This window comes from Parus major, chromosome 5 (assembly GCF_001522545.3).
Source record: "Parus major isolate Abel chromosome 5, Parus_major1.1, whole genome shotgun sequence".
Classification (NCBI taxonomy): Eukaryota; Metazoa; Chordata; class Aves; order Passeriformes; family Paridae; genus Parus; species Parus major.
In genome coordinates this window covers 44,917,228-44,940,483 of record NC_031774.1, presented here as the reverse complement: position 1 = coordinate 44,940,483, position 23,256 = coordinate 44,917,228, and the positions used below count along the sequence as shown (strand labels likewise).

Below are 23,256 nucleotides of genomic sequence, written 5' to 3'. Positions count from 1 at the left end.
AAGGGTATGCCTTATGTAAGAGTCCATCGCTATTGCCCTGGTCTGTGTTGTAATCCAAAAAAACTTTTCTTTCTTGTACACAAGGAGAGTAATGGTGATGAAGCCTTGCTCCATTTCAAGGGACTTTTAGAGAAACTCTTTGAGGAGAGGAGACAGGTCTGGAGTCAAAGGTGAAGGTTACCATTCACCAAAATTTCTGGCGTTCTTTGGGCCCACGTAACTTCTGCAGCTGATGCAGAGCAGAAGCCCTGGGAGCACAACTTTGCTTTTGGATCTCGGTTGTTGTCTCCTGGTTTCATTGCTGATTCCCTGGTGGCATCTGCACAGAGGCTGTGTGCAGGGGAGTGAGAAAGTGAGTGGGGCAGTCTGTTGCATAGCCTTCTATTCTGTCAGTCTGCCTGGGAGCAGGAATCAATTTCCAAAGGGAACCTTATCAAGAAGAAGTGGACTGGATGAATCTTTGGCAAAGTATGAATATACTGATAAAAATACCGGCTTGCAGATTAATTTCAGAGGCCTTCTCACAAGTTTGGGAAATAAACAGCAGGTAAAATCACATCACTCGTGGTCTGTCTCTAAAACTGGCTGAAGATCAGAAAGTGAACGCTTTCCCCTGGCAGAAACAATAGATGAACTCAGCTTTTGTGTTTCAGTGAGTTTTAAATGCCATGATTGTCTTGTTACCCTGAAACTAAACTTCTCTTGGTGGTGCTGTTCTCCCTGTTTTGTGTGCAATTTAACTAACTTAATAGAAGCTCAAGTAACTCTAGAGGAAGAGTCACACACTATCCTAAACTAGCAACTTTTCATTTAAATGAGTTAACTTTTTTTTCTACAGATCTTTAATTTTTAAAAGATTGACATGTCTATCGTTTTTTTATTTCTTTCTAAAAAGTATTATTACCTAGAATCTACTGTCCTCATATTGCTGCTCACACACTGTATGTTTGTATTTTTATCAATTAATTGCGGTGAAAGCTCGTGTGTGAGATTAAAAAAACCTTTTCCCAAACTGGATTTTGTTTTGTGTAAGCCAGAGTCTTAAATTCTGGTTTGGAAGTGAGGCTATAATAACAAATACCACAACAGATTTTTATGAACCTGTCCCAGACTGTAAGAAGTCTTCACACAATGCATTTAAAACCCCACCAAAATATGGTAACTGGCAAGGCATGTGTTTAATTCAACCATTTGTGTTTTATTCTGTCCCTCTTCCTCTGTTTACAAGTTGATTATTTAGATTTCAGCTTCCTTCCTATGAGGAATTTGTGTTCATGTCTATCTGTCAAATATCCGGCCATCCACTGAGCTCATCTGAACAATGCCACACTGCACTGCTGCTCCGTGGGGAGGTGGCACAGCACAATGCATGACTGGTCACCCACGTCTCAAATTTGTGATTATGACTGTGGTTACATAGCTAGACAACAAGGTGTGGTGGGAGGCCTTGCCTGTATGATTCACAAGGTGGAGTTTTATTAATTCCAGGAAAATACCAGATTTTGAGAAAGAATTTCTTCCACTTCCTGAAGATGCTAATAACTGCAGGTAGCCAGCTTTAAGGTGAATTTTACATTTGAGATGGGAATCTCAAATGTAAAATGCACCACAGCAGGTCATTCAAGTCCCTTGCTGGGTTTTACCTTGTCTTCTGGCCAAGGGATGTGGCAGACAGAGTCCTGAGTGCGGAGTTGGCCCTGGGTCAGAGTTGCTGAATCAGGTGCTTGACAGCTAATTGCGGATTTGGAAAGCAGTAAATGTCAACGGATGGCTTTGAAAATACCTTCGTGTGTGTGCACACAAACATTTGGGATTGATTTGGTACTTTGCAGCAAATATCTCTGATGTTCAGAAGGAAGGTGTCCATCTAAAGGGTTCTCTGGTTTTGGTATGGGGCTTGGGGCAGGGGAAAGATGGGCTTTCATCTGTAAGGAGTCACTTTACGCTACTTCTCCTTTGCAGACAGTTTTTGCAAATTGCAGGGTTGGGGTCTTCCTGTTTTACTGGTTTTGCATGGAAAAAAGAAAAAAACAGCATTTAACAAATGGCATGTTATGAAATACTAGCAAGATGGGCTCTGAAGCATGTACAGTATGGGGGGAAGGAGTTAATTGCAGGCATTTGCCAGTTGATGTGCATTGACACATACTAAAAAGCTCTAGAAGCTTTTCCTCTCATAGTTGTGCTTTCCAATGTTTGTTGATATAGTCTTTCAGTAATCATTTTACTCAACAAAGTTCTGCTGAACACTTAATTCTTCTTTGAAATCCCTCTGCATAGTAGTTTTCTCAGTCTTGAGTTCCACTAGTTTATATTCACGGGGTTAAATATGCATCTAATAGTCTGCAGCTTTTTTTTGCCCACATATGAGTGCTTGAATTTCCTGATGTGAGGTTATTGTAATGGAGAGGGGAAAGAAAAAAAATACAGGTTTTATCACTTTGGTTTTTGACTTGCCCCGTCCTGCTGGTGCTTTTAGGTCTGGTGTGGAATGCTGGGAAAAGAGGATTTGTTTTTACATTGCTGCTATTCCACTTCAGCTGCAGTGCCACCAGGCTTACCTGGCAAACCAAAAGCCTGATTGTTCATGTAACTGCGATGAGGCTAATCTGGATCGAGACAGAGATCTCTGGGCTGAAGAAGGGAAAATGCTGAGCCCTCGATTGTACAAACCTCTTTGCATTGAGCTCAGCAGTTTAATAATAGTTGGCCAGAGTATGAAGTTATCACATGATGGGGAGTAGATATGGAGTTCCCTGGCTTTGTTTATACTGCCAGACCTGTGAATTCACTTGTTCAGATTAATCCTATTGTGAACGTACAGATCTAAATGTCCTGTAGTCTGCGTCCCACTTAGTACAGCCCGTTAGTCCATGACTTCCCTACCATCTGGTCCTTGGCTATAGAGAGGAATTTTTCTTGTATATGTGTCTCCATAGCAACGAGTTTGCAGTTGATATGGAAAGTAAGCAGTTGCCCTAGCAACGGAGTTACTGATGTGGCAGCTTCTCTGCTTGCAGGGAAAGGGCTAAGCTAGTTCAGACCCATTATGTAGGTTTGCTGTGATTATAGCTATGCCCACTAGTCCTGCTCGAGCTAAGGGACAGCTGAAAAATTTTGTTACAAGCCCTATTTTTGCCTCCCTTGAAAATCTGCTTTATTAGTTTATTTATGTGGATTCCTGCCTTGAACAAAGGCTGTTAGGATTGTCTTTCCAGGGTGTGTGATGTGTCTGTACCTTTTATGAATTCAAACTTCCTCAGTCATTGTTATCAGATGAGGGGAAATGATGTTTGACCTCACTCGTTGCAGTATTTTTGTCTCAGTGAACAGCCCACAGTTATAAAGGCTGGAGCTTTTGTCCCCATGCTCCTCTCTGCTATTCTGCTGTTTTTTTCCCCTGATCTCTGCTTCTTTGGGCATCCATCCTATCAAGAGGGCTCCTCTTTGTGTCTGCTCTGCATTGTCTGAGATAGGGAAGCACACACATGCTTCTGGCTGTGTGCATGCTGAAGAAATTCAAGTATCTGAAGGGTTTATTTGGCACTTATGCTGAGGGATGTCTTAATAAAAATGTAATGAGGGTAAAGGATATGTTTATGGGGATGGGAGAAGAAAATTCTCCTCGCTTGATGTGGAAGTTATTCTTAGAAGTACGTGGTCCATAACTGGGTCATGGAGATCCAGCCAGGCTCCTCCTCCGTCTGGAGCAGGCTCTGAGATCTGAGGACTCCTGAGTGGTCCTTGAGCTTTGCAAAAGCTGATGCCCAACTTCTCGTCTAATGCACTGTCTCTCATAAGGACTCTGCCAGGGCATCTTGACAGGAGCCATGGGAATCCCTTGGGGCACGGGAGACTTTTCAGGAGAGTCTCCTGCAAATGTCTTTCCTCTATTGTGATTATATCTGGGCTTTTGACAGGTAAAATCCTGTGGAAAGATCAGTGCTAGCTGGAGTGAGAGGAAAAGGACCCTGTTTGTTGATTTGTTAGAATCTCCTGATCCAATCTGCATATATACAAAGGTGAGGGAGACAGGACCCTGGCTTCCCTCATTTAATGTCACTGAGAAGGTTTCCTGTGAAAGTTCAGTTTCACACCAGGGATAGAAATAATCTCCTCTGTTTTTAATGTTATCATCTAGACTGATCCAAATAACAGGAGTGTTAGCATTTCACTGCATTTATAACATCTGTGGAAGCTAAAGTGAAAAAATGCTAAAAATCAAACCAAACAAAACAACCCCTCAGATTCATGTTAAAGGCTTCATGTTATATGGACTCCATTAAAAAATTAGTGTCCTAAATAAGCTGGTGCAACTGTTGATTTAATTGTTAAAAGGATATTTTATGGTTTTAAACTGGAATTCATCTAGTTTAATTTGAAATGTATTTTCTTATATTTTTGCCTGTTCATATGAAAAAGCTCTCTAATATCGAAAATTTTCTCGTCAAATTGGTATACATAGAAACAAGGGTCATCTCTTTCTAGAGAAATCATAAAAGTCTCTAGAACCATGCTGTAAATGGAGTTGCTTCATATTAGACAATTTATGGAGACCTTTCCTTGAACCCTTTCAGTTTTGTTTTTGAATTGCAAACCCTAGAATTATACAGAATATTTAAATAATAAATTTCCTAAAGCTGTGCATGGAAATAACCCTGTTCATTTCATTGGCTTCCAGCTGCTTGACTTTACATCAGGGCTAACTCTTAGCACTGAAATCTGCCTGAATTAACTGTTTTAGAGATGTACAAAGCACAAGCAGTTCTTTTCAAGTAATAATGGGAGAGCTGGGAATATCCAGGGAATCCTCTGAACCTTATATCTAAGCTATTTGTGTTATCTTGCTCTCAGTTAAGATAGCCTGCAGGCAGGCACCCTGCTGTGTAACTGAGGTGTTGGTTGCAGCAGTGACAGGCCACTGACCTACCAGAGGAGACTGGCCACTTAGGTTAAATAAACTGGATTAACTGGCCCTGTCTGTGCTCCGCACACACAGCAAAGATGATGCAAAGTGTGTTTGTTAAGCAGTACTGAAAGAGTGCAGGAAGTCAGGAGCAAGCTGCTCTTTACCCATTGGGCTGTGGTGAGGTTGAGGAGTCCATTTCTCAGCTGTGTTTGCACTCCCTCGCTTCTGAGTGTTTGCTCCATCATCTTCCTGGCACATGAACTTTTGTGTTTCTGTGACAAACTACTGATCTGGCTGGGTTTATCTTTTACTCTTCCTTTAATTCACGTGTTGCTTTTCAGCTGAAGTCCCCAGTGCAGTCCAGGTAACAGTTGTGCCAACATGACAAGGGGACTAGAGGCAATGAGGAGACTGGGTATTGCCAGTTGGGATTGCTGACACAAACTGTTCTTTACAGAGGAAGAGCTGGCAGCTGCATGATGCACTGCTGCTTGGTGGGGTAATGGATGTAGTCCCTGCCCCAAGGTAAAGGTAAAACACAAACAGAAGTTTAAATGCAATGGGATGCTTTTTTCTGCTGGAGGTGTTTGTTTTGGTTTCCCCTTAGGAGCAGGACTGTGCTGTTTGCTGTTCAAGTGACCTGTGTTAGTGACTCCTCTTGGTGTTTTACAGCAGATTTGAAGTGGTCAGAATCTGAGCTGCCACTGTTATGCACGAACCCTGATGAACCTGCCTGCCTGTTCCCTTTCCTGGGAGGTGGAATTGATCTGGGGCAAGCCCCTCTTCAGCTCAGACTGGCACATGTGTTACTACGTAATGAAAACTCCTTGTATGATTTTCGTTTGGGTTATTTTTCATTGGGCTAATTTAGCTGGATTCATTTTCATCTTCCTGTTTAGTTCATGGTTTCTGTGGTTAGAGGAACGCCAGTGTCAGCACAGGCCATGGGCTCAGCTCTGTTTAATCTGGCGTGAAGCTGTGCCTGCGGCTTCCAGCCAGCTCAGAGCTGACCTGGTGACAGCAGGAGAAGATGGGGAAGGGAAGGGGTGAAGGGTGCTCACACCTTTGATAGCACAGGCTGCACTTAAACCACTGGGACTGCTTGAATGTTCAGTCAGATACATGCTCGATGCTAGATTGGGTCCGTAAGGTATGGGTGAAATGGTGCAACAAAAACTGCACCAGGATGTGTGCATATGTGTGTTTTTTCAAGATTTGTTGCTGTTGCCCAAGGTTCTTAATTTTGGCAGTAGAGGTGGCTTTTGTTTTTTGGAGGTGGACCTGTGCTGTGCATCCTCTGGAAAGCTTTTATGGAAGAGGAAAGAATGTCTATAAAATCTCATCACCTCCTGTGTTTCTTCCCAATTGTCAGAGAGATAATGAAGTGCCCTTGTCACTGCCAGCAAAAGAAGCTTAGTTCTTGTAGCTTCATTCTGGTTTGAGCACAGGAGGCTTCACTGATGATAGGCTGAAGGATGCACTTTTCCATGTCCATTAGTGAATATGGCAAGGCATGCCCCTGAGCACCAGGCCCACGATGGTGGGGCTTTGCTAATTCCAGCTGTAGCTGAACATCAGAGATGAGCTGGATTTGCTGGTGTGACTGAGTGTATGCACTTCTGTCTTGCACTTCTGTTCTTTAGCAAAACATCAAAGAATCCATTTTAATTACTAAATATGTGTCCTTTACACTTCCCCCTTCCTTTCCTAAAAGGGAAGTGTTTTACGTTGTCTGAAAGAGCCCAGAAAATTGTACTGTGTGGCTTTTCCTGGGTGAAGACCTTGAGAAAAAACACTTAAAAGTTTTGGTCATAACTGAGCAGCTGAAAATTATTGAAGAGTTGAGAATACTCTTCAGGCAGCCTGAATCAGCCTTTGAGTTGCTGAAGAAGCTACCTTTCTTTGCCCTGGGTTCAGGCACAGGTTCCCACTAAACTGCAGTTCAGTCCTGCAGCATGACTGTATTTCTGGTAGAGTCATTCGCTCGACTTGCCCAGCAGGGTCTGGGCAGCAGTCTGCAAGCTGCTCCTTCTGTGTTATTTTCAGCTAATTGTTGTATCTTCATCATAAATGTGGTTAATACAAATGAATGGTATGGAATAACATAAGCCAAAATCCTTATGCAGAAGGGACTGTGTGTGACTGTTTTTAATTTAGCTTGTTGTCATTTGTATGTTGAGCAGTGGTGGGTTAGCATATAAAAGTAGTTGACTTCTGTCATTGCAAGACTGGGAAGACTTGCTAGATGAGGTCATGGTGCAAGCACTGCATGTAGCTATAACAAAGCAGTATGTCATGAAGCTCAAAAAGTCCCAAGTGCAAGGTGCTCCATCTCGGTCAGGGCATTCCCAGTTATAAGCACAGACTGGGAGGTGAAGTCATTGCGAGCAGCCCTGTGGAGAAGGACTTGAGGTTCTCATGGCTGAAAAGCTGGACATGCACCAGCAATGAGCACTTGCAGCCCAGAAAGCCAACTCTGCTGGGCGGCATCCAAAGCAGTGTGGGCAGCAGGGCGAGGGAGGGGATTCTGCCCCTCTGCTCTGGCTTTTGTGGAATGCCACCTGCAGTGCTGCATCAGCTCTGGGACCCCCAACATGGGAAGGACATGGACCTGTTGAAGAGGGTCCAGAGGAGGGCTGAAGATGATCAGAGGGCAGAAGCATTATGGAGACAGGCTGAGAGAGCTGGGGCTGTTCGGCCTGGAAAAGAGAAAGCTACAGGAAGACCTCATTGCAACCTTCCATTACTTAAAGGGGACTTAGAGAAAAGAGAGAGAGGGACTTTTTTACAGGCAGAGAGTGACAGGACAGGACAAGGCTGAACAAGTTTTAAATGAAGAGGAGATTCAGATGAGATGTTTGGAAGAAATTCTTTACTGTGAGGGTGGTGAGGCACTGGCATGGGTTGCCCAGAAACACTGTGGGTGCCACATCCCTCTAAGTGTTTAAGGTCAAGCTGGATGTGGCTTGAAGCAACTAGGTCTGATGGATGAGATCCCTGAACATGATGGTTGAGTTAGAACTAGTTGATCTTTGAGGTCACTTCCAAACCTAACCCTTCTGTGATTCCATTCAGTTACTCTTGTGAATATAGATTTGTTTAAGAAGCAGCCCCATGTGACTGCCTCTGGGTAAGTTTTGCTCAGCAAGCATCTAGGGAAAGACATGCTCCATGCTTATATGTGTATTTAAGCCAATAAAGCTTTTTATCTCTAAGTAATTTGCTATTATCTTTTGATACATAGTCTGGTATTTTTAATCAGTACAAGTCTGGTACTTGGTAAAGGTCTTCTAGGTAAAGGAAGATACTGAGGAAAGTTCATTTTTATGAGATACATGAGAATTTTACTGGTTTTGTGATGCTTCTAGTTTGTCAGTTTTTAAATAGTTTAGAAACAATGAGATTTTTGCTTTCTTCAGTAGCAACAGCTGGCTTGTTAGGATTCAGTAGTTAAATTTTGGTATCAAGGAAAAATCTATTTAGCTTCCTAACATCTGTCACACAATCTAATTCCCAGTTAAAGTCCCTTCCCCAACCATTCCTCACCTGCTCTGGTGTCTCAGAACTGGCTTAAAGCAGGGTACCCTCTCAGCTCCAGAGATGGGAAATTATTATGGATTGACTCGGAAAGAGAGGAATTGCCAAAATTTATTGTCTGGCAGTACTTCATTGGCAAGCAGCAAACACGAGTGGTTGGTTCAGGTGCAATTACGAGTCCCTGTTCCTGATACATGAGCTCTGACATCCTTAAAGGTAAAGTGGATCCTGAATATGTGCTTGAATGATTTTTTCCAGTCTTGTAGCTTAGTTTTTTGAACTTAATTCCTGTGTGTCTTTTCTCTGGCTTGGAAGAATTCAGGCACAGAAGTAATATCATATGCTTTCTTTAATGGTGTGGGCAAAGGAGAATATTCTGGAGGACCAGGCACATTGCTGTTGGGAGAGCGGCCCTGTGGATGATTTCATCAGTCTGGCTGCCCTGGGACTAACAGGCCTTGTAGATGGGGATAAGAAATACCTTCCTCAGTTGCTGCTTTTAGCAAGAGCTTCCTGAGATATTTTCACTTAATGCAAAGTCAACATCGAGGACTGAAGCTCACAGCAATTCTTTTAATTACACAAGAGAGTCTAGAACACTTTAGCTCTGTCGTGTCATTGTGTCCAAGACTCCTCTTAGCCTGCAGCCTTTGGATCTCAGTGATCAGTGGCTGGAGCTGCTGAATTCTTTGTTAGCAGGGATGGTGTACCCACACATGCTCATCATCATTGCCATGTCTGGGTGTTTATTGCAATGGCAATAAAACAGTGGTTATCCTTTCTGAAGAGTAAGCACATTTATAAGAGTCTTGATGCTGACAAAGTTTATCTACATTCTGGCAACAAAACTGGCTTTTAAAGAGTCCTAAATTTCTTGTAGCTGTAAGTGGTGTCAAATGCATCAGTGATAGAGGTCACATAAGATGAGCAACAGGGGAGGGAAAGAAAGGCAGTGACCTTCCTGCTTTGGCAGACAGCATTTTTTCCTCCTGATTTTTTTGTGGATCATTGTTGGTCCTTCTTAGCCTGAAACATTACTTGTTTTTTTTTTCTGTTCTCCCACCAATTTGGGCTCTTGACTTCAGAAAAGCTGCTTTTACTCTTGAGTATCAACAACAGAATTGGGACTGAGAGCTGTGGAAAGTAGCTGTTGTGGCCATAAATGATGCCGCAGGGTCCTGCTTAGTTATCCATAACAATAATTTTGGAGACAAATTGTTAAATTAATTTAATTCTGTTTAGTTGTTCACATTTCATTTGGGCTCTTATGGAAAAATTGTTCTGGGAACTAGTGTAGGAATTTGTGAGAGGACTCATTCTAAGGATCTTAAATGTGAGTGGGTTTTTCCTTGTTGCAGTAAAAAAGAAACCAAATTGCTGCCCTTAGCCAGTGACTTAAGATACCAAAACACTATCTATGGCATACTGAATTGCTATATTTCATTGCAGCAGTGAAGAGTAGCAATTTACCACTAGCTGAGAGCTCTCAGGATTTTGAAGCACCAGTGTAACTTGCTGAAAGACGACTGTTGGTAAGCAGAGAAATGAACAGGCTTCTGTACAGGGAAGTCTCGATAGCATGGAGAATTGTCTGTGGCAGTACGTGGAGCAGAAACTTACTGATGGAATTTTGCATAAGAGAATCTAGTTGAATGGTGAATTCACACTCATTCAAGCTTTGAGCAGAAGATTAGCCTGTGCTCCAGAGCTATGTTTACGAGATCCCACAATTGCCTACTTGTGGGAAGGTACTCAGTGAGATGAAGCAACTATTATGAATATATTTCTGAGTTTACAGTTGAAACACAGTGTCTGCAATGCAGCTTGCAGGGGCTGTGTGGGTTAACGCAGGACTAGGGTTAGTTGCTAGCGTACCTTATCTCAAGCTTTCATTTACATATTTTTATCTCTTTTCCTCACCTTTTAGTGTGGAGAGTGGGAACACATGTCTCGTGGGTTCTGCATGCTTCAGTAAAAATAGGGAAATCATTCATGAAATGTTTTGGTTTTACATTAGCAGGAGGGATGTTAAACATCTCTGTTAAGGTTTAGTGGTTCAGAATGTAATAAATGTAGCACTTCTGCAATTAGATCTCTTTAAATAGTTGAGAAGAACTAAACGCACCTTGAAAGGACAAGATCTTCATCTTTAGAATTGAAGTCCTTGCCATGCAGGAAAAGCTGTGTTTGAAGGATTCTCCTCATACCACTGCTTTGCAGTGCCTGGTTGTGTGCAGCCTTCTCAAGCCCCAGAAAAACACAGAATCACTGCACTACCAGAGATCATCACTGCTCCTGGGAGCACTTTGAAGGCTTTTGGTGAGAATGTTTGATACGTTTAAGAACTGCCTGCTGCTGATGTATACGGAGCTACAATTATAATTAGGCTTTGGGAGAATACCGTGGGTCAAAAGGTATTCAGTGCTGCAGGAATTCCATTCAGACATAATATTTATAAATAAACTTAACTAGAAATTATTATATGATTCTTACATAATTCCACCCTTCCTGAAGTACTTGAAGGGCTAAGGGGCTGCACATTAACAGAATCACAGAATCATGGAACATCCTGAGTTAGATGGGATCATTGTCCTGGCCCTGCACAGGACACTCCAAGAAACACACTATGCCTGACAGTATTGTCCAGACACTTCTTGAACTCTTCAGGCAGGTGCTATGACCATTTCCCTGGGGAGCCTCTTCTGGTGCCCAGCCACCCTCTGGGTGAAAAGCCTTTTTCTGATATATTGGTGTAAGTAGTTTGCTGGCTTTTCTGCATAGCTGAAGTAAGAAGGAATGCGTGGTACGCATGGAAAGTGCAGGTTTTCAGTCTTCAGTTCGGAGAGATGGGAAGTTGGAGAGTCAGGATGTGGCTGAGAATTAGACAAATGCTGGCTTTTGTACTGTTGCATGGTTTGCTTTGAAGCAGTAGGATGAACTTGTCCAAAATGTTTTTCCTATTTTGACAATTAATGTAATGCATTTATTTTTATGCAGTTGCTTATAACACTAATTCGTGTTTTCTCTCTCTTACCCTTCTTCTATACAGATGAAAGTTTCTCCCTTCAATGCTCAGGGTTAAATATACAGACCTTGCTTTTACAAAAGAGTGTAGGATTGGTTTACAATTTTAAATTGATATGTAATACTTTCTAGACTTCTGTCTGCATGGCAGAGAAAGAGGAAAGATGCTATCATAGACACAAATTTCACAGAAGATTCAGTCTGGTGCTAGCTCCCAGCTCTTGAGACAAATGCGATTTTATTGTTCATTATGTGCCTCCTTTTTCTGCTTAAATTATTTTTTTTTATCTTTCTATATATATGTGTGTGTATATAAATACTTTTTATGTATAAAAAGCTTTACAGAGTCACGCTGGTTTTTTAGATCATCCAAACACTTTTAAGGTAAAATGGGAGCAAAAATTAGGTTGTCAGGTAGAGCTTTCTGTCTGCTTATGTTTCCTGTGCCAGGAAAGTGAGATGCTGTCATAGTGGTACCTCATAAATCACAGAATATTCTGTGTTGGGAGGGATGCACAAGAACCTTCAAGTCCAGCTCTGAAGTGAATGGCCCAGACAGGGATCAAACCTGCAAGCCTGGCATTATTAGTACTATGTTCTAACCACCTGAGCTAATCTCTGCAAAGTTTCCTTGGGAAAGATGTGTTGCCACAACTGGTTACCAGTTAGTCTGAACAGATAACTCTAAATTAAATGTATTAACTAACCTGAACTGTCTCTCTTTTTTTTTCCAAAACAAAACAGCATTTAAAATTTAGTAAAACACCTCCACTTTGTTTAATTTTTTGTTGTTTTAGGTTTTGCTAAAACACCTCTAATATTTCACTGTTTCTTGGGCAGTGGTGCATTTGTTCAGAGGAGTAAAGTTCCTTGCTCTTGGCTTAGCAAGTCTGCTTTGATGTGTCATTTGCTGTTGGGTTTTAGAGCTGACTAATTTTGAATTTGGGAAAGCAGAAATGTAATTATGACCCTTTCCATTAAGAGACAAGGTTTTCAGTCATCCTTGTTTGAAAAAAACAAAGTTTTCATGTAGAAAGCTTTGATTTTAATTTGTAGCAATGAAGTTGTAGGAAAGGTTTTGCTTTTTCATCCTTTTCTTCTGTGACTAGGAAAATATCTTCCTCCCGACAGCTAAAATACTTGCATTATTTTAATTTCAAAGTAAATATGCTTGTGATCTAACCATTTTTGCTAATTACCTTCTGCTCTTTCACCAGCACTCAAGTTGCACTTGCCCTCCAGTAGTATCTAGTATGCCGATAATGTATTTGGCTGGCTTGGGCTGATGGGAAAAGAGTCTGTGTCTTAATTATGATAGAGTTATCTACTTGTATGCCACATCATCTTATATTTATTCCTCTTTCTATTTATAAAGGAGGGTTTGCAAACTTGTTGGATTGGCACTTTGGATCTTTGATTTAGACATGCATTTAAAAGACGAAGAATTTGCTTCGTCAGTGAACTTGCCTTTTTTGTGTTTTGACTATCTGTTGATTTGTTGTTTGGCATCAGGTGAAAAATTAAAACATCTCCGGAGTGGTTTAAACAGCTTTTCAGTCCATGCCATGTGTAGCTTCAGACCTTGCACTGTGTACCAAGACACACTTTTGTTTGAAAAGGAAGGGAATTTTGCAATTGCTCAAATATATTTTCTGCTTGTGTTGTGTGGTTTGTAAGTCAGACCAAGTAATGTTAGCATCTAAGGGTGTGTTTGTGTAATAAAATGAATGGGTATGATAAGAGTGGTGTGGGAGGCTATTTATATATAGAGATTTGTATCTTAAAAGTTACGAAATTTGCTTAAAAATCACTCTGTCATTTAAAGCAGTGAGGGGAGGAGCTGTGTGCCTTACTGTAGAGCCTTTAAGAACTTTTACAAGGTCTTTTATAGAAGCAAGGACAGCTGGAAAGGTTGCTTGGTTTGGCCCCCACCATAATTTTGCACTATCTCATGACTTTATAATAGAAACATCTAGAATACCAGCATGCTAAAAACGCTATGAATCATCAACGTTAAAGCCAGATTCTGGAGGGTGTAATAAAGCTATAATATCTCAAGTTTCTTTCAAACTCTTGTGTTAGTGGTTTATTTAGTATTGCTTGAGAAAGTCTTTTGCAATAAAAACAGAAATTACTGAAGTCCTTCACCATACACTACTGATCTCAGCATTTGTGGTCATTGGGTGCAACTACGAAGAGAGACGGACCCTTTGGAGCAGCCAGCCCTCTTTATGGGCTGCTGCTTTGGAGCTGGTATTCTCCAAATTCTCCAATTCTAATTTGGAGCATTGCTTCTTCCTGTGGGTGCAAGCAATGGTGTTTTCACACCACCAGCATCCTGAAAGGCTGGTTACTGGTTTTCAGCAGGGTTTGATACATGATGCAGCTCTGAAAGATAAGATGTCTGCTGTTGGAAGTGTTTCAGTGTTGGTGGGATGAATGGAGTCAATGTAAGGCATCCATTCCTCTCTGTTCAGCCTTTGGATAGGGCCTTCAACAGTTCGGACTTCATTTTCTAGCTATGCATTTTTCTCTGTAGGGGTGTTTGTATGTTAATTTTCGTTGCTTTTCACCTTCAGCTGTTCAATTCCAATTGCTGTTTCTGTGGTTCCCCCCCTGACACACACACCTCGGATCTCTTTTTTTTCCTACCTGCGTCATCTCTAAATGTAACTGATCATAAGCGTCTGTCTGAGGAATGCAGAGACAAGTGCTTCAGTCATCGTTACACTGTACTGGAAGAACATTTGCATTCTGAAAAAGAAAAAAGTTGCAGCCTTTTTTTGAAGCAAGATTTTCATTTGTAAACCGTATGCTATTTTTGCCATGTCAGATATAAAGGCTTCCTGTGTGAAACAGATCAAGAAAAAGATCACAGGAGACCTGGAGCAGTGACTCAGGTCACAGCAGGCCTGGTTGCATGACACCTGTGTCATCAAAATAGCCTTGCTTTGGCATCCCTAGATGAGATTTTCCTTTCCTTTAGATGGTAGATCTGTTCAAAGGCTTATTGAATCATTAATAATTTGGAGGAAAACAACTTTTTAGCCTTCTGAGAGTATTATGCATCTTTTCTTTTTTGTTACTTCTGAGCTCACATCATCATCTGATGTTGGGCAAGTTGTCGATTTTCATCACTGGAGTCTGCTCAGAAATTGTTTCTCCCTGTTTCCTTCCACTCCAGGGGCATGTTAAGTCAGATAAATTCATACACTGATGTTTAATCACTGATCACTTACCACTCTTGTGCAATATTGATCAGCAGCCTTTTTGTATGCAATGATCAGAATGAGTAATATCTTCCTAGTAAACACCGAGGAGTGGGAGGGTGAAGATGGTGACTTAGCCCCATGTAGAAGTTGACACAGGTTTTTTCCAGAAGTGTCTAGACTCCATCCAATTTCTTTTTCCTTTCCCTGCTCCAAACTCTTTTTGTTTCCTTGTTCTGTTCAAGCCGAGTATCAGTCCTTTCTGTATATGGTGCGTCTTTCAACAAGTGCTCCAGTCCTCTTCTCAGGGTAGAATACACTACAAGCACACACAAGCTTCTATTTCATGGGGGTGTCCTGTGAATATCATACCTGAAAATGAAAAATGACTGTGAGATAGTTCAGTTAAGAAGAAGCCAGGGAAAACCCAAATAGGCAGGGCTGTGGTGTGTAGGTTGAAAGCTGTTTTTTTACCCCCTCCTTCCTCCCACTCTTTCCTTACCGGGTAAAAGACCTGGTCTGTGCCTGAACTTGCTATTCTGAATAATCTCTTATCTGCAGACAGTGACTGATGCTCACATCCTGTTTGCTACCAGCTTAGAGCGCCCTGAAGAGGGACATTTCTATTTCTGCTGAGTCTGTCAGTGAGTTTACAGGCTGGCTGGTTGCTGCTGCCTCTGTCATATGCCTTTTGATTCTCTCCTGTGAATTTGAGGAAACTCACTTCTTTACTGTTTCTATGAAATAGCAAAATCGTTGTGGGATTTGGAATGGTATCTGGAAAAATTAGGTAGACTTTTAAACAGAGGAATAATTTATATTGAGTCAGGATTTGGTTAAGTATTTAGACTTTGATTAATGTTCTGCTAATGTAGAACTAGTCTGCCCAGGAAATAACATGAATAAACCTGTGAATTCTATTGTCAAGCTGTGGGTTTTGATTAGGGACTTGCTAGCTTCCTTGGAAAAAATTGTAGATTTAAATATTCCTTTTTTGCACACCAGTGAGTTCAGCTGTTATTTCTCTAATGTAATCACTTTGCTGTGTTTAAAAATAAACTATTTGCACAATTTCAAATCTGTTTTACTGATGCAGATGCTCAGGAAAGCTGATTATCTGCTCTGAAATGCACTTGATTCAGTGGCTCGTGCTGCAGAAGTTTTCCATGACAAGCTTTGTTGTGTCTGCCACTTGTAGTATTTTCCCAGTTGCAACCTGTGTAGCCATGCATGCAAAAATGCAGTCACCTAAAAAACCAAAGACAAAAAAATCTTATAGTCGTCAAGTCTGTTTTGAGACCGCTGTGTGGAGAAAAATGTTAAAGGAAGTCTTCTTACAGTTTTAATGAAGCTTACTGTAAATTAAACTTTGAAGACTAAGGAAGTTCATCTTGCTCTTTTTGCAAGCCTTGGCTTCTGCAGCAGACTTAAAGTAAAAGTGGGAGAAAATATGTCTGAATTAATGGCTCCCACAACAAAAAGTTCCTACACTGTTCTTTTTAGTTTACTTCACTTCGAGGATGATTTGGATGAGACCTGACCAGTGTAGCTTTCTGTCACTCCCTGCCACTGCAGGCTTCTGCTGAGAAGGGCACTTCTCACCTGTTTCTCCCTCCCTGACTTTGGGTGGGCTTCTCATCTCCTGGGTCTGGGTGCAGGTTCCCCCATTATGGCACAGTGGGGGCTGGTGTCCTGCACTTTCAGGGAGGGTGAGGGGGCTGTGCTTACTGCCAGGGTGGGAATGCTGTGTTTAATCCACATGCCACAGTGTCTCCTGTTTGTGCTTGTGGTAATGCCGTGGCCCTGGCTATCTCCAGCCATCCATGGGCTGGAGGTGGTGTGAGAAGAAGCTTTGTGCGCTCACGCCCTGCTGCCAGAGGAGACTAAAGGTACAGCTAGGACTGCGAGAGGGTGCTTGTGGTGTCCTGCAACATGGCAGTCAATGGGGACAGGTACAGGTGGCTTAGCAGCCTGCTCCCTGTCTCTGCTTGCATATATAATTTCCTTGCTATCTTGAGATTGGAGCCTCCCTATGTTGGAAAGCTCTGGTGCAATTGAGGTGTGTTTTTGACTCTCCCAGAAAGACTTTTATGGCCAGCACTCCAGAAGACACAGGAAGAGGTTATTGCCATGGGTGGTAGTACTCTGACTCTGCAGATGGTCCCAGTGAGGGTTTGTTGCTCTCTGGCCATGTGTAGGTTTCAGTGCTGTGCCTCTCAGGTGAGATTTCTTGCTCAGTTAGCATTACAGTAAATATGAGATGCCCAATCCCACTAGGTGAGGAAAGCCTTCTCCCACAGGTGCTGCAGTTCCAGTCCTACCAGGGTTCCCAGTGTGTAAGAGGGTGGGTGTGTGTGTACCGTAAGTGTTGGGTTTTGGCCTCCCCATAGGAGACTAGTTTGCTCCTAGAGCTAAACTGGTCTTTCCCTTGTTTGTCTTCATTGCAGTGCCATTGATCTTACTGTTTAATTTAGGAGGCATTTCTCCAGAGGCTTGTGGAAGTACCTGGTGTTTGGGTGAAAGGAGGATTTGTGTAGGCAGCTTCCAAAAATGCCAAGTTGCGGTGAAGCCCCTGATTTTTTTGAGTCCATGAGGTTTCGGGTTATGACATTTGAGCTGTTGAGGCTCCTGAAGCCAGGCCCTGCCCTGATGTGTTTGTACTGATTTGGGCTGTGTGAACGAGAGGAAAACTTCACTGCAGTCATGCCTTGCTTCATTTTGGAGGATGTTTGCAGCATGGGGAGGTGTTTTGTTTTGCTTTCTGGGGTTTCATTCAGCCATGAGAAAGAGGAGGATGAAAGAGGAAGATAGTAAAAAATAAGTATCTCTAAACCTAACATAGAAATGGGACACAAGCAGAGTAGAATGCATATGTAAGTAGCCAAAGTAATGTGTGTGTTGATGGATCTGGGTAGCACTGAGGTCTCTGTTGCAGGAGGATGGTTATTCTTCAGCGTGTGCCTGCTGGAGGTGACAGGGATCTGTTGAGGCTGCTGAGTGGGGCTTGGGATGGAGCACAGCTTTGTTTCTGTAATGAGCCCAGGGACACTTGGGAACCCCACATCCAGGGAACCTCTCAAACCATTTATCAAAGTGCCTGTTTTTTTGCCTCAATACATCGTGCAAACCAGTATTAAACACTAAGCAAATAAAAATGTACATTAAATAAACAGTTATGAGGGAAATGGTGCAAATCCATTAGCTTTTGTCATGTCTTCCTTATTTCTATTTTTATTTGTCATGGATAATGGATTTAGTACAACCTACTCCCTGTCACACATTTCTGCTAGCTGTTAACCCCTTCCCCTGGAAATTCACTCACTGGCTTATTTCATCATTAATACAGCAGTAGGCAAAAAGTGACCTGTAAGCCTTTGGCACAGATATAAGTGTTGAATAATTTTTTTATTATCTGTTCTGTGAAGGGTTGTGTTTTAAAATTGTACCTATGTTTTCATATATGATTTGACTATACGTTTGTAAGAAAAGGCAATTTATGTATTTTCCAATTGTAGATAATGTAGATAATATGAAGGACATGGATAACCTGTGGGTATTTAAATTAGTGCACCTCTAATATGAAATTAGCACACTTCACTAAATGGACTATCGGTGTGGAGTCTGGTGGTTTTTTCCTTTCTGACGTGGATTTTATAGGTGACCTTGAGGACTTGTTATTTTATTCTTTTGTTTCTGAGTCTTCTCAATTTTCTTTTCGATAGTGTAGGGATAATTAAGCTTTCCATGTATACACAGAAATTCTATAGGCTGAAGCAGCATTATTAATGCTACTTGCTGCCTGATCTCCCTCAAATATGCCTGTGATTGCCCATCATGATGACAGGCTTGTCTTCTGGGCTCTCCTGCTTTGCCAGCCCTGTCTCCCTGCATCTGTTTGATCTTGCACTTCATTCCTCCCTCACAGTGTCTCAGCCCATCTTCAGCACTTGGACTTTGCCTAGCCTGGGGACACTTTGGGCAGTGTCTGGGGTTGCTAGGTACTGGCATGAAACAACATCAACTCTATATAGGAGGCAGGCGTTGTTTAAGGGCAGTTAATGACACTGCTTTCTTCAGCTGTCTGCAGGGTTTCTGTGTGGCAGCCTGATAGCTTTGTATGGTGGTTTCCATATAAACTCAAGATGATATCTAACAAGCTAAATAGGACTCTTGGAGTTGGGCAATGTAATGCAACACCTCCTGAGCCTGTTGGAGGAATTGTTTTATGATGAAAGCAGTGGGAAGCTAATGTGGTGTAGGATCTGTTAGCAGTCATTTTGTGTGAGCTTACCTGTACTAATGGACACTTGCTGGTATGCTGGAGGAGCAGTGGACCGGCTGTGCCTGTGAGTAGTGGGTCATCATGGCTGAAATAATGGTAGAGAATCATTCCAGAGCTGATGTTGAAGTGCCCCTTGCAGATTTAGGAACCTGGACTCTAGATACATGCTTTGGGTTGGCAGTCTTGGCTGCAGCTCAGACTTGCTGGGTGTCTAGGTCATGCACTAGAAGACATTCCTAACTTCTCTGTACACAAGGCGAAGTGCTGAGGTAAAAAATTGCTTAAAAGGCCATGAGTGCCTTCATTAGTGTAAAACCCAAAACCAGTCAGTCCCATGCCAGTGTTTCTTTACCCATGGCAGATAGACAAAGCCTAGGGTCTTTGTAGGGTCTGTGCCTGGGACACTACTAATGGGGCTCTCTCTGCAGGTTTGGGTGGGGGGTGGTCAGCCTCAGAAAGCACTGCTGCAGAGGGCTGGGCCTTTCACTCTGATAACACATACAAGCCCAGAGGTTGTGTTATCAGACAACTTCTGATGATAGGTCTTGTGCTGGTGAGGCTTGAACTCCTTTAATATTGAAAGACCACTGGACAGTGTGCCTTGTGGTAGCACTTTGATGCATTGCAGGATGTTGTGCTGCATCTTGCCTCTGAAATGGGTTCAGTTTTTTTGACTGTGGAATACCGTGGCCTTCCCTTTCTTCAGCTGTTACTTCTCAGTGCTGATCCAGCCTCTTTATTCCCATATCATTGTTTATTTCTTTGTTTGGCTTCCTCTTTTTTAAATTTCATTTTGAGACAAAGTAATCCTTTTCCTTTCTAACCATACTTCCATTCTCAGGGAAGTAATATACCTACCCAGCCTCTTCAATGAAAAAGACAGTGCCCATTTTGTGACTTGAAGAACAGCAGAGACGTGGAGGTGGTTCATGTGGCTGCATCACTTGTGGAAGAACCAGGCCACTTTGATAAAGTCAAATCAGGGGAATAAAAGGTTGATGGCTGGGTTTGTGTCTGGGGTAGCTCACTGAGCAAGTGAGCTAAAATACCAAGAGATGAGCATGAAAACAGAGACTTGGACTTGCATGATCTGAAGTAACATATGTTTTTACTTAGAGCAAAATAAGATTTAAAAAGTCCCAACCTTTTGTTTTCTTGAGGAATGCTGATGATTTTTTGATGCAACTGGCTTGCTTGGGTTGAACACTGTACTCCAGCAAAGTTTTGCATCAAAACTTTAATTTCATGCATTAGATGAGCATATGTTTATGGTCATGTAATTGTGTTTTAGCTAGTCTCTTCATACTTTTTCACCTTTGTGCTTGAGCTGAGCTATGACTGCTGCTTTACTGAGAAAAGGTTGAAAACGTGCTGAAGTGTTTGTGAGGGTTTTATTATGCTGCATGCAGATACTACTTCAGATTTACTTCTTAGTGTCAAGCGGTCACCTAACATTGCCAAATTTTCCTTGTAAGAGAAGGGGAGATTTCTAGCTCTCTTAAATTTTTAGGTTGGGGAATTTTTATGAAAATTAAAAGCTTAGTAAGCAGTTGTCACTGTCATTAAGATGCAGTCAAGGTCTTCAGTGCAATTCTTTAAAGCTGGACATAGAGAATTTCATTTGTCTGTGCTAGAAATGTTAAAAGAGAATGGAGAAAATCTGCCTTTAAACTGCATGAATAGTTATCTGTAATTTTTATGTAAGATTGCAGTGAATCTGAGGAATGTGTTTTGTAATAATAGGAATCATTGGCAGTGGCTTTGTTTTTCTTTCTTTGAGAATTCTGTAGCTGTTGACCTTGTTAATTAAAAAAAACCCCAAAAATCAAACCAAACAAAAGAAAAACAGAAAAAACCTAGCTGACCTCAGATGATTCAATGCTTTGTCTGTTTCTGCAAATAAGTTCAATTGTTTAAAAAAAGGAGTGACTAGAGAACCCACCAGACTCATATGCAAGGTGTAGGCAAGCTGTTACAGAGGATAAAGTTTTAGTATTATCTGTGACCCCCATAAAAAAACTGCTTAAATCTGGAGAATCTGTGTAGAAGAGCTGAGCAGGCAACATTATTCTTGATAACTTGAAATACCAGTGAGTAAAAATAAGCGATAGAGTTTTAAACAGACCAGCAGACTAACTTTGGCATCTGATCTTACATCTTTCTGAGCGCTTGCCAGACAAATAGTTGAAAATTTGTTATGTAATATATTTTCCAAGTTTTGATACTAGTATGCTAATTCTGCTTCATGTAAATGAAGGAACTACAGTTCTGAGTTGGTTCTATTTTAGGAGTGATACCCTTCATTTGGAGGAGCGTGATGCTAACATGAGGGATGGGTAGTTGAACTAAAAAAGTAAGGCGCGTTGTTCTTGTCACCACTGTCTGCAAGTAAATGGCATACAGCTGGCCTTTGAGCACTGATCCTCGTTGCACAGGTTCTCTCTCCTTGGATATTGAAAAATATCTCTGACCTTGCTGTTGTAGTGCTGATTCAACACAGCATCAGTGGTCACAGCAGACATGCATTCTCTAGTCTTGGTGGAGTTTGCAGTCATGAACCACTTCTTTCACATAGTGCCAGCACAACGCTTGCAATCCTTCAAGAGTAGAGGTATATTTAGTGAAGTATGTGCAATTTGTGTTGTATTGTGGGATGGCTTTGAAGTCACTTGGCAGGTTTCTTTGCTTAGTACAAGAAAGTTATTTAAGCAAGCCATTCTCTCCTGAGGTGGATTTTGGAGTGATTATTGTGTTCCTCTCAGCGCACTTCAGAGCTGAAGACAAGGTGTCATAGGGTGCAACTTGGAAAGTATTTTATTTGCCTTCGTTCTGCTTCACCATTTCCTCATGAAAGTACCTCATTTTTCTTGTTAAGTACATTTTTTCATAGGGTGAGAAAAGGGGAATTGGTGTTTAGGAGGAATTCCTGATGATAGTTTGCTGGGTGACTGCAGTGTCAGGTGGTGAGTGAAGTACCCTGCTCTTTTTGTGGATAGACTCTTCCATCAAGCCTTTTGTGCTTTTGCAGGTCCTTGCTGCCTGACAGCTTTGGGTGTACTCTTACCACCCCCAGAGGCTTCCTGCACAGGTGTGAGCAGTCAACAGTGACAAAAGTGTCAGCAAGGTGGCTGATGGCTTTGTGCTGCTATATTTATTAGATATGGTACATTCATAGAAGTTGAGAAATGTGATTCTGGTCTAAAACAATAATCTTTTGCAAATTCTGCTCCTGGATGTAGTTACTCAAACAGTTGTTTTAAATTCTGTGGTGACGTGTAGTTCTATCATACAATTATTTGGTTCTGTAGAAGGCCTTTTGGGCTCATATCGAATACTCGGACCTGTAGAAGCTGTTGGGCATTCCTGTGGATAAGCAAGGTGGCAAATATATGTGAAAGGTTTGATTCAAGCCTGCTGTTGCAGCATAACTGGACACAATGAGCTCAGGATAAATATTTCTTTAAAGAAAGAGCCTTTAATACCCAGTAATCTCTCCACTATTACTTGTAAAGAGATCACCTGTTGTAACAACAATTTCATAAAGGAGAGAAAACCTTTTGATGTTGAATTACTGACAACAAAAGGTTCCTAATCACTACAGAAGGTATCCTTAATGATATTCACAGGTCCTCTGTTAACGACTGCAGCAACCTACACTGAGTTAGGCAGGGACAGATGTCACAGTGATGTGATTTCAGTATTTGATAGCTTGAGGCTGCAGATGTTTTTTTGAAATGCCCTTTTTTGAGTAATGGGAAATTTCTGCTTTTTCTCATTGCTTTTATGGTTACTGAAGCCAATGGGATGTACTTCTCAGATGGTGTACATCTGCACCCCTCAGTCTGTGGAGCTGCCTGTTTCGTACCGCTGATCATTTTGGTTCAAGAAAGCCTAGCCATGGCCACTCTTCCCCTCCTGATTTGACAGTGGAGAAGTGCAGATCTACTCAGTGGGCAACTGTTGTTTGGTAGTAGCAAGGTCCTTAACTCAGAGCTGTTTAAAAGTTCTCAGCCTGCTGGCATAGCTTAGGTGCCTGAGCTGAGCTGTGGAGTCATTTGTGGGTGTCTTGTTCTGGTTTCTCTCTTCCCAGCCTCCAGGCACCTGTGTTGGTGCCCAGCCTCTCGGTGTCCCTGGCTTCCCATGCACAGCCTGGCCTTGCCCTCAGGGCTGTCTGCCAGCCTTGGTGCCCAGCTCTCTCCTGTACCCCTGCTCTATGTCATACTGGTTTTGTCATATATCTTTACAAGCTGCTTTGTGTCCAGCCAGAGTCCTGGTTTTCATTTTTCAGTGTGCTG

The 23,256-nt window shown here is 41.9% G+C and overlaps 1 protein-coding gene across 7 annotated transcripts in view; it reads left to right on the top strand.

The window, feature by feature from the left end:
• Nucleotides 1-23,256, top strand: part of FOXN3 (forkhead box N3) — a 172,570-nt gene that overhangs the window by 38,280 nt on the left and 111,034 nt on the right. The gene's annotated exons all lie outside the window — the stretch shown is intronic.